Raw genomic sequence first — 11,870 nt, forward strand, 5'->3', positions numbered from 1 at the left:
AAGCAGGAGGTGGCCGGGCGGCGGTGCGCGCGCGTCCGTCCTTCTAGCAAGGAGGAAGACGACAGGAGGAGGCCAGTGGCTGGGCCACCAAGTGGGCTGGCCAGCTAGGCCGCGGTAGGTAAGTCAGGTAAGTCCCTCTCTTTTCCTATTTTGTTTTCTTTTCTATTTCTGTAATTTTGTTTCTAATTAAGTAAAAATACTAAACCACTTGGTAAAATCCTGAAAATAATTTTTGGCACGTTTGAAATATTTCCCAATAGTCCTCAAGTACTTCAGGATTATTTGGACAATTATAAATATTTATAAGATTTAAATGTCCAAATTCAAATACTTATGGATTAATTCAAAAAACCAAAGTGTCCTAGAAAAATGTGCACCATTTTTGGCAGAGGTTCTAGACCAATCCAAAGATGATGAACATTTTTGGGAAGGCAGTTTGGGTTCATTGAAAATATTTTTATTTGAACCTAGTTGAATTCTTTCTGATGATAGGGTTTGGTCAATCCCCATTTCAACTTAAATAGAATTTAAACATGATGCAACAAGATGCAAAACACCAGGCAGTACCAGCAGCTAGGGCTGTGGCAGACTTATAATGTTGGCGAACTCGTTCTACGTTTACCATAGAAGAAAAAGGACAAACTCAAGCCCAAATGGGAGGGTCCCTTCATCATAGATGAAGTTCTTACTGGAGGAGCGTACCGCCTGCGTGATGCATCGGACAACCGCTTAGAACCGAACCCGTGGAATGCTGCCAGACTCCGAAGATTCTACACCTAGAGACGGACTCTTTGTTCATCTTCCTCGCCCTTTGTTTCCATTATTTTTTTCCTCTCTTTAACTTTTCTTCTAGCTTTAAGCTCATGTGCGTCCAAACCACACACCTATGACGTACATATCCTTAAATATGTACGCCCATAATGCCTGGGAGCTTCTTGTACAGAAGCTTATTATTATTTTTCGAGCATCAAGCTCACCACACATGTGTCCTTTTCCTCATATGTACCTTTTCTTTGCCATTATATGCATCGTTATGACTTAAGTTTCGGCCAAGCTGGGTTGCCTGGCTCCTGTGCTTATGCCCTACGATCCCATTTGTTAGGCTAGGGCATAAAGGGAGCACCTCTGCGATTTTTACTGCCGGGTCATCCGGACGTTTACCTCAGACTGGCTGACGCCGAAAGCTAGCATTTTTAAGGGAATATTCGGTCGGCGGACTAAAGACCTGTTGCACTCATTACACTATGAACCCCCAAATGTCACGTATTTCCTCTTCGGGCATGCACACTAACGCATGTTCACCCAGGGAAAGGAACCCCTGACGGAACTATTCTCTCTGGAATATGTTTCTTACAATTACAATGTAATATAACATAGCTAGACGGATACCACTTGTCTGCTCAAGCAACTATGACCCCTACACCTGGTTTCCCCGCATACCCCGGTTTATATGGCCACTTTGGTATTCGGAAACACTCTGCACCTTCGCGTCCAGAGGTCGAAGCGAAAAGGTCTGCCATGACAATCGTTTTACAATCCGCCTAGGGATAATTATGTCAATTGAAGTACTTAGTCACTTGGACTCAAAAACTTCTTCCTCTATGTCGTCTAACAGGCTGTCTAGCTTACAATCCTGTTGGGAATATTTGGCGGCTACCTTTACTTGGTCATATACCAAACTAACTGGAATTTCTTTTCCATCTGACCCCTTAGGCCCGACTCGGGCCATATGATTCGGATCAAGCTTGGTGTACCGTGTCTTCACCATGGCCCAGGCCTACCGCACAACTTCTCGGCAGGATGATATCTTCCATAATCGAATACGCCGTCGTGCTCCTTTGAATAGCTCCATGAGCTCCGCCATACTTCCTGGAGGGGAGGCGGATGGCCATAAAGCCTTGGCAACACTCCGCATTGCTTCTCGAGCTCGCTCATGCATTTGGGACGGCTCTTGTAGCAGGTTGCCTTGAGATCCGGACATTTCCTCTTTCGGACAGCCAGACAGCGTACCTGCAGATATAAATCTGTCAGTTCCTGTCCTCGCCGAATTATATGGAGGCAAGTTCACAAAGCATACTGAATATGCCGCCTCGTAGTCTCTTATTCTCCTTCACGGAGCCGGCCAGCTGTGCTCGCACATATTTTAGTTCTTCGCCCAACAGGGTGTTGGAATCCTGCAGCATATTTTTATCATCCCTGACATGTGTCAGCACATGTTCGCCCGCGGCTAGTTGCCTTTTTGGCCTCTTGTTCACCCTCTTGCGCGACTTTCAGGGCCTCCTTCAGTTGATATGACGATCCTGCCATGGGGAATGCAAAAAGTATTAATATTATTGGTATATGATTACGTTTTCTCGATGGAGGGGAACATTACTAGGCGATGCCTTCTTCAATTTCTATAGTTCGGCGGTAGCAGTAGCTAGCTGGGTCCGACACTTTTCCAGCTCTTGAGTCAACATGTTGGTCTTCTCTGTGAGCACCTAGTTATACAATGATCCTTAAATTAGTTGTATCAACTGCTTCAAGTCTCGGGGGCTATAGGTATATAATTATCAGATCTGTATAAATGTGTACTTACCCGCATAACTTTCACATGCTGGTCTGTGGCTCTGGCAAGCCCATCTCGAGCAGCTCGGATGTATGCATCAGCCTAGCTGAAGGTGTTGAATGCCTCTTTTGTAAATCCAGGGTCAGGAAGAGAGGCCCGTCGGCGCCAATGATTCATGGCGCTTTCTACTCCAGTGTTTGTGACAGATACATCATCTGAATCCTCCATCGAAGGACAATCCGGTGTCACTCTATTATCAGCCCTTTCCTTTAAGGCAGGGTCTAGAACCTGACTTGTGGACGCACGGCCGGCAGGATCCACGGACATAGTCCGGCGAACGCTTTTCCTGATAAGACACAACGGATAATGGCACAGTTTGATGTGACTGCCAGGGGGCATGATTAAAAAACCATACCTCTTTGATGAAGGTTCTGCCGTGTTGTCATTCGCCTTCCTCTTTGAAGATTTCCTCAGTGCGGGCGCCGCTTGATAACCCACAAGTACAGGGAATCGCAATAGTTTTCGAGGGTAGAGTATTCAACCCAAATTTATTGATTAGACACAAGGGGAGCCAAAGAATATTCTCAAGTATTAACAGTTGAGTTTTCAATTCAACCGCACCTGAAAGACTTAATATCCATAGCAAAGTATTTAGTAGCAAAGTTATATGTAAGTAACGGTAACGGTGGAAAAACTAACAGTATTAGTTTTGTAGTGATTGTAACAGTGGCAACGGAAAAGTAACTAAGCAAAGATCAATATGTGAAAAGCTCATAGGTAATGGATCAGTGATGGATAATTATGTCAGATGCGATTCCTCATGCAACAGTTATAACATAGGGTGACACAGAACTAGCTCCAGTTCATCAATGTAATGTAGGAATGTATTCCGAATATAGTCATACGTGCTTATGGAAAAGAACTTGCATGGCATCTTTTGTCCTACCCTCCCATGGCAGTGGAGTCCTATTGGAAACTAAGGGATATTAAGGCCTCCTTTTAATAGAGTACCGGAACAAAGCATTAACACTTAGTGAATACATGAACTCCTCAAACTATAGTCATCACCAGGGAGTGGTACCGATTATTGTCACTTCGGGGTTACTCGATCATAACACATAGTAGGTGACTATTGACTTGCAAGATAGGATCAAGAACTCACATATATTCATGAAAACATAATAGGTTCAGATTTGAAATCAAGGCACTCCGGCCCTAGTGACAAGCATTAACCATAGCAAAGTCATAACAACATCAATCTTAGAACATAATGGATACTAGGGATAAAACCCTAACAAAACTAACTCGATTAGATGTAAAATCCCATCCAACCCATCACCGTCTAGCAAGCCTATGATGGAATTACTCACGAACGGCGGTGAGCATCATGAAATTGGTGATGGAGGAAGGTTGATGATGATGATGGCGATGGATTCCCCTCTCCGAAGCCTCGAACAGACACCAGATCAGCCCTCCTGAGAGAGATTAGGGCTTGGCGGCAGCTCCATATCGTAAAACGTGATGAATCCTTCTCCTTGATTTTTTTCTCCCTGAGCATGAATATATAGAGTTAGAGTAGGTCGGTGGAGCCTTAGGGGGCCCACGAGATAGGGTGGCGCGCCCCAGGGGGTGGCGCACCCCCACCCTCATGGACAGGGTGTGGGCCCCTATCGTTGATTCTTTTGCCATTATATTTTATATATTCCAAAAATACTCTCCATGAAGTTTCAGGTCATTCCAAGAACTTTTGTTTCTGCACAAAAAATAACACCATGGCAATTCCGCTGAAAATAACGTCAGTCCGGGTTAGTTCCATTCAAATCATGCAAGTTAGAGTCCAAAACAAGGTCAAAAGTGTTTGGAAAAGTAGATACGACGGAGACGTATCAACTCTCCGAAGCTAAAACCTTTGCTTGTCCTCAAGCAATTCAGTTGACAAATTGAAAGTGATAAAGAAAAACTTTTACAAACTTTTTTGATCTTGTTGTTGTAAATATGTAGATCCAGCATTCAAGTTTTCAGCAAAGATTATGAACTAACCATATTCACAATAACATTTAGGTCTCATGTTTACTCATATCAATAGCATAATCAGCGAGCAATAATAATAAATCTCGGATGACAACACTCTCTCAAAACAATCATAATATGATATAACAAGATGGTATCTCGCTAGCCCTTTCTGAGATCGCAAAACATAAATGCAAGGCACCTCTGAAGACCAAGGACTGACTAAACATTGTAATTCATGGTAAAAGAGATCCAGTCATACTCAATGTAAACTAATAGTAATACATGCAAATGACAGCGGTGCTCTCCAACTAGTGCTCTTTAATAAGAGGATGATGACTCAACATAAAAGTAAATAGATAGGCCCTTCGCACAGGGAAGCAAGGATTTGTAGAGGTGCCAGAGCTCAATTTTTGACACAAATATGAATAATATTTTTAGTGGTATACTTTCATTGTCAACATAACAACTGAGAGATCTTGATATCTTCCATGCTGCACACATTATAGGCGGTTCCCAAACAGAATGGTAAAGTTTATACTCCCCCTACCACCAACAAACATCAATCCATGGCTTGTCGAAACAACGGGTGCCTCCAACTATCAACAATCCTGGGGGAGTTTTGTTTGCAATTATTTTAATTGAAGCATGGGTGTCGGTGTCAAAACTGGCGGATCTCGTGTAGGGGGTCCCGAACTGTGCGTCTAAGGCGGATGGTAACAGGAGGCGGGGGACACGATGTTTACCCAGGTTTGGGCCCTTTTAATGGAGGTAATACCCTACTTCCTGCTTGTGGTCTTGATGACATGAGTATTACAAGAGTTGATCTACCACGAGATCGTAGAGGCTAACCCTAGAAGCTAACCTATGGTATGATTGTCTGTCGTCCTACGGACAAAACCCTCCGGTTTATATAGACACCGGAGGGGGCTAGGGTTACACTAGGTCGGTTACAAGGGAGGAGATATACACATCTGTATTGCCTAGCTTCCCTTCCACGCCAAGGAGAGTCCCGGACGGACACGGGACGAAGTATTCAATCTTGTATCTTCATAGTCCAACAGTCCGGCCAAAGGATATAGTCCGGCTGTCCAGAGACCCCCTAATCCAGGACTCCCCCAGTAGCCCCTGAACCAGGCTTCAATGACGGTGAATCCGGCGCGCAGTATTGCCTTTGGCATTGCAAGGCGGGTTCTTCTCCAAATACTTCATGGAAGATTTTTGAACACAAGGATAGTGTCCGGTTCTGCAAAACAAGTTCCACACCCCACCGTAGAGAGTATAATATTTCCATAAATCTAATATGCTGACACGTTTTGGTACCACAACATCACGTCACGGCCCGATCCTTATCTGAACCGTTTTTCTCAACCAGCGTTGCACATATTGCAAGGCGGTTTTTCTGTCATGTCTTGTCAAAGAAGAGATCATGTCCCCTTTATTACAGGATTCTCATCAATACGGACGTGGGTAACCAAACCATGCCTATTGGTATGACTCCTAGATCTTGGGCAAGTCCAAAACAGCCACGAGGAGGATGCTTGATATTCATCCTCTTTATAAAGAAGACGAGGCCTTTTCTTTTTTCCCTCTCGTGCTCAATCGAATCCTTCCCCCGCCTCGAGTTCTAACACCCAAAGCTCAGGTCAGGCGCTTCAGACCTTCAACTATGTCCGGATCCAACCTTCAAGGTCGGTGGATGCCTTCCTCTGTCACAGAGGTGGACATCAAGAAGCTGAGAGAGGCTAGATATCTGACCGCTGAAATTTCGCATAGGCTGCATGCCCGAGGGCAGGTCATCCCTACTCCCGAACCCATCGAGAGTGTCGTGTTCATCTCCCACTTCCTCCGAGGACTAGGCCTCGCTCTGGACCCCTTTGTTAGGGGTCTTATGTTCTATTATGGGTTGGATTTCCATGATCTAGCCCCAGATTCCCATCTTCACATCTCGTCATTTATTGTCGTATGTGAGGCCTTCCTTCGCATTACCCCTCACTTCGTCCTGTGGCTCAAGACCTTCGATGTGAAGCCGAAGATGATCGAGGGGCGGCACGCAGTGTGCGGAGGTGCCTTAATAAGAAAAATCGCTGATGCTGCATGGCTAGAGGGTTCCTTCCCAGAGGTGTCCAGATTGTGGCAGCAGGAGTGGTTTTACAACACAGATCCCCGAAGTGCCAAGTGGGTAGCCGCCCCCACCTTACGCTCGGGCCCCCCATCGCAACTGATGTCATGGATCAACATGGGGCTGAGCTGGGGTCCAGCAAAGGACGTGCCAATATTGCAGAGCCATATCTGAGATCTCTTTGAGAGAGATTTCAGTCTAGTTATGGTAATGCAAGTTATGCTAGTTCGTCGGGTCCAGCCTTGCAAACGTCGGCCCCTCCGTATGTGGGAATTCAACCTGGAAGGACCGCGAGCTATTCATCATTTCCTTGGCATGACGCTCGAAGAGATGTACAAATCATTCTTCGGACCCCAAATAGAGTGTCCGGACACCACCGAGGATGTGGGTTTGAGCTGCAACTGCCCTACTACCCAAGTAAGTAATCCCATGGCCGAACTGCAATCCTTTTATTTATCATGGCATCATTCTAATGAGTCGCTCTTTGACCAGGACTAGATAACAAAGGCGAAGATGATCAGGTGTTTGGCCCCTTTCCTGAGGGGTTGGACAAGCCAGTACTGGACAAGATGCTCCCGCCGGTGCCTTATCTAGTGCCCTCAAAGGAAGATGAATGGGGGAATAAAGAGGGCAAAAGCGGGCCTCACTCGCTACTCGTTCCAACTGGGGGAATGAGCGCCTCTACGAGAGAGGATAATTAGGGGGAAGAATCTGACATTCTCTCTCCCCGGGGAAGGAAGAGGAGTACCTCTGAAGATCCGAAAACTATGGTTTCCAAACGGGAGAAGAAATCTTCACCAGAGGATCCTGCGTCGGAGGGTATTCTTGCCGCACAATGTCCGCGCGGGGATCAGCCTTCTACCGAGCTGTAAGTTATCGAAAAGTACTTAATAGTGAAAATATCCTACCTTACTTCCGAAGACAATAACCAATGCTTATAAATTGTAGTTCGGATCGTAGCCCTTCTCGACAGAGTTCGTCTTCGGGGGATCATCTTCCGGAGATGATGGAGAGCAAAACGTCTCCCCCTGACACCCTGCCTCATGAGGCGGGCGGCCCTGAAGTGTCGTCGCGGAGGGTATCTCCGGATCCGCCAAGGCCAGAGGATAATCCTTTGGCTACCCGGAATCCCTAGTATCCGGCTCCTAAGGAGAGCGGCATCAAGAGTCCGGAACCATATAGTGTTCGGCCGGACGCATTGAAGGATCTTCTGGGGCAAGCGGCCATCTCGGAAGCGCATCGTACGCTGATGAGTATGGTAATTGAAAGGATTTCATCCGCTGTCGGTGTCAAAACAGGCGGATGTCGGGTAGGGGGTCCCGAACTGTGCGTCTAAGGCGGATGGTAACAGGAGGCAGGGGACACGATGTTTACCCAGGTTCGGGCCCTCTTGATGGATGTAATACCCTATGTCCTGCTTGATTGTTCTTGATGATATGAGTATTACAAGAGTTGATCTACCACGAGATCGAAGAGGCTAAACCCTAGAAGCTAGACTATGGTATGATTGTATGTTGTCCTTCGGACTAAAACCCTCCGGTTTATATAGACAGCGGAGGAGGCTAGGGTTACACAAGGTCGGTTACAAAGGAGGAGATATTCATATCCATATTGCCTAGCTTGCCTTTCGCGCCAAGTAAAGTCCCATGCAAACATGGGACGAAGTCCTCAAAGTTGTATCTTCATAGTCCAACAGTCCGGCCAAAGGATATATTTTGGTTGTCCGGAGACCCCCTAATCCAGGACTCCCTCAGTAGCCCCTGAACCAGGCTTCAATGACGATGAGTCCGGGGCGCAGTGCTGTTTTCAGCATTGCAAGGCGGGTTCCTCCTCCGAACACACCACAGTAGAGTTTGAATACAAGGACAGTGTCTGACCCTGCAAAATAAGTTCCACATACCACTGTAGAGAGAATAATATTTCCACAAATCTAATCTACTAACACATTTTGATAGCATGACATGATGCCGTGGCCCGGTTTTTATTCGAACCGCTTTTCTTAACCAGCTCCGCACATATCGCGAGGCGGTTTTCTTGACATGTCTTGTCAAAGCAGAGATCATGTTCCCCATATCACGGGATTCTCATCAATACGGACGTGGGTAACCCAACCGCGCCGTCAATTACGGCGCCTGGAGAATAAGCGGTTTTGCTAGGCAAGTGGGGAGGCACACGCCTCTTCCGCCCTTATAAAAGGGACAAAGATTTACTTTTTTCACCCACGCCTTCTTCCTCCTCGCTTACCCATTCCCGCACACTCAAGCTCTAGCGCCCAAGCTCACGTTCTTCTTCTCGAACCACTCCAAGCATGTCTGGAGCAAGAGGCAAGTGGATGTTCTCCTCTATCACGGAGGAGAACATAAAAGAGTTACCGGAAGCCGAATACCTGGCTACTGATATCTCGCACTGGCTGCCGAATGCAGGGATGATCGTCCCAATGCCCAAACCCCATGAGAGGGTAGTTTTCTTACCCATTTCATCCGCGGACTAGGATTCAACTCGTTTGTCTGCGGGCTCATGTTCTACTAGGGGCTGGATTTTCATGATCTGGCCCCAAATTTCATCCTCAACATGTCGGCGTTTATCGTCGTGTGTGAGGTCTTCCTCCGCATCAGGCCCCACTTCAGCCTATGGATAAAAACCTTCAATGTCAAACCGAAGGTGGTGGGAGGCCAGCAAGGAGAGTGCAGAGGCGCCATGGTGGGAAAGATGCCTAATGTCACCTGGCTCGAGGGCACCTATGTGGATACCATAAAGGGGTGGCAATCGGGGTGGTTCTACATCACCGAGCCGCATGACTCCAACTAGGTGGCAGCCCCCAAATTTCGATCTGGAATCCCCACGCTGCTCACCTCCTGGAAAAAGAAGGGCCTGTCCTAGGGTTCCTCGGTAGAGATGACCGGACTCCAGACTTGCATCCAGAACATGACGAGCAGAAAAATCAAGCTTGCCAATGTGGTCCAGGTTATGCTCTTCCGCTGGATCCTTCTGTGCAAAACACGGGCATTCAATTTGTGGGAGTTCGACTCGGCCAAGCACCAAACGCTGCGAGAGCTCTATGACACGACCCACGAGGACGTCTGGAGGGTGCTGTTCAACGGCGCCGAGATGCCTCCCTCCCTCACCGAGGACCGCGGACTCAGCGCAAAGCGCTACGCCAATCCGGTAGGTTTTTATATCTCCCAGGGTATTTATTTGCCTCGGTTTAGTTGTGTGCTGGATCTGAACTTCCATGCCATTAACAGGATTGGATAGAGACGGCGGAGCAGCTTGATAGCCCAGCCCCGCTGCCCGAAGATCCTATAGATGCTCTTCTGATGAACATGCTGACTCCGGCACCCTACGAGGTGCCGGAAAAGAAGACCAGGAAGAAGACTGCGGGGACCCGAAAGGGTCTCCGGTGCAAGGTTGTATCGTAGTCATCGGACGATGACTCCGACGCGCACTCCTCCCATGGAAACGAGGAGGAGAAAAGTTCTCCCCCCAGCTGGGGGAGACAATAAAAGGAAGGCCGACCCATCCGGGAAGGCCGAAGGGTCCAAGAAGGGAAGGGCCCTCCCTCCGGACTGCGCCACGAGGGCCGCTGACTACGGCGACGAGTGGCTACCCAGGGGCCCCTAGCAAAATCGTAAGTGTCTGGACACCGCAGTACTTCATGGTATGTTTTATTGTACTGCCTGCCCTCATGCCGAACATGATTATGCAGTCCAGCCCGAGCTCATCTCATCGTATCTTCGTCGAACGGCTCTTTGGGCTCGTCAGATATGAACAACGGTTCTCCTCTAACCGCTTCCACCCCTCACCCTGCGGACAATGCCGAGGACTTGTCTCAAAAGGCACCGAGCCAAGGGGAGGTGATCCTTGGGGCACCTCACGGCGACCTCCCAGAACCTTGGTTCCAAGGGAGCGAGGCTCCTACGGGCTTCGAGTTCGGGCCCCAGCTGGACACTACACCAGAACCTTCGATGGTTCCGAACTCCGGTAGGCGGTCCCCCATTAATGGGGGCCAACCATCCGCGTCGGTGTCCTCTGTCCAACCAGAGGCACCGGACAACTTGCTGGAAGCGCTGTGAAGCGCTTCCATCGATGAAGAGCACCGCACTATTATGAGTGCGGTGGTTGAGAAGGTTCTGTCCGCCAAAAATGGACTGACCGAAGCTTGCGCCAGCCTCCTAACAGGCTTTGAGGTAAGCAATCAAAAGATAAGAAAATATTACCGCATAGATAGTAGCCCCTGATGCTCTATTCGGTGTTCGCGAAGAAAAGCCCAATAGAGGATCAAATGATAACTCAGGAGTCTAATTAGAGTATGTCTATGTGTATGTGCAGGCTTCACTGCTGGCCGCTGCCGCATGTACTGCGGAGATCTCTGCGCTGAAGCAGGCCCTGAAGAGTTCCGAGGACGAGCTTGGCCTTACCAATAGGCAACTCGAAGAGAGCAAAGGTAAGATATACCCCTGTCGATATAGTTAAAAAGAAGTTCGGGTGTAAAGTAATAGGTTCATCATGAATTTGTCAAGTGCCACGACCGAGGTGGAGACCCTAAGGAAGGCGTTGTCCGAAGCCGAAGACAAAGCGGCCAAAGAACGCATTGAACGGGAGAAACAAGAGGCCCGAGTGGGCGAGGTGCAGCAAGAGCTCGAGGCTCTCGCAAAAAAGCACGAGTCCTTGGAACTTGACTCCAAGACACGAGAGTCCGAGCTCGCGCAGGCGCTTGAAAGCGTCCGGAGCGCCAAGGCCGAATCCCACAAGGCCCTCTCCAGGAGATTGACGCGGAGAAGAAGATAGCAGCGGGTAAGGCATTCAATATGCAAAACAAGCATGTGAAGGAGACTTTCTTTTTTCTTACCCGAGTTCGGAGCTCTCCAGGAGTGTTTGCAGATCTTCCCCGCAGTGTGCTGGATGCAGCAGAGTTTTACCGGGCTGAGGAGGGAAGCTCAATGGAGAAGTTGTTCTGGTCTCAATATACTGGGACCAAACACCCCGTGCCCCTGAGCGACAAACTGAAGCAGTTGGTCGAGCTTCACAAGGCGGCCGAACAGGCCATGAGGGGCCTTATAGTCCGGATGTGGCCTGGCGAGCCCCTGTCCGGCAGTTACTTCGGTCTGGTGAGGCGGCTTGTGGAAGCCTGCCCACGGCTTGAAGTCATCAAGCGGTCCGTCTGCATTGAGGGTGCACGCAGGGCTTTTG

This window comes from Triticum aestivum, chromosome 6A (genome assembly GCF_018294505.1).
Source record: "Triticum aestivum cultivar Chinese Spring chromosome 6A, IWGSC CS RefSeq v2.1, whole genome shotgun sequence".
Classification (NCBI taxonomy): Eukaryota; Viridiplantae; Streptophyta; class Magnoliopsida; order Poales; family Poaceae; genus Triticum; species Triticum aestivum.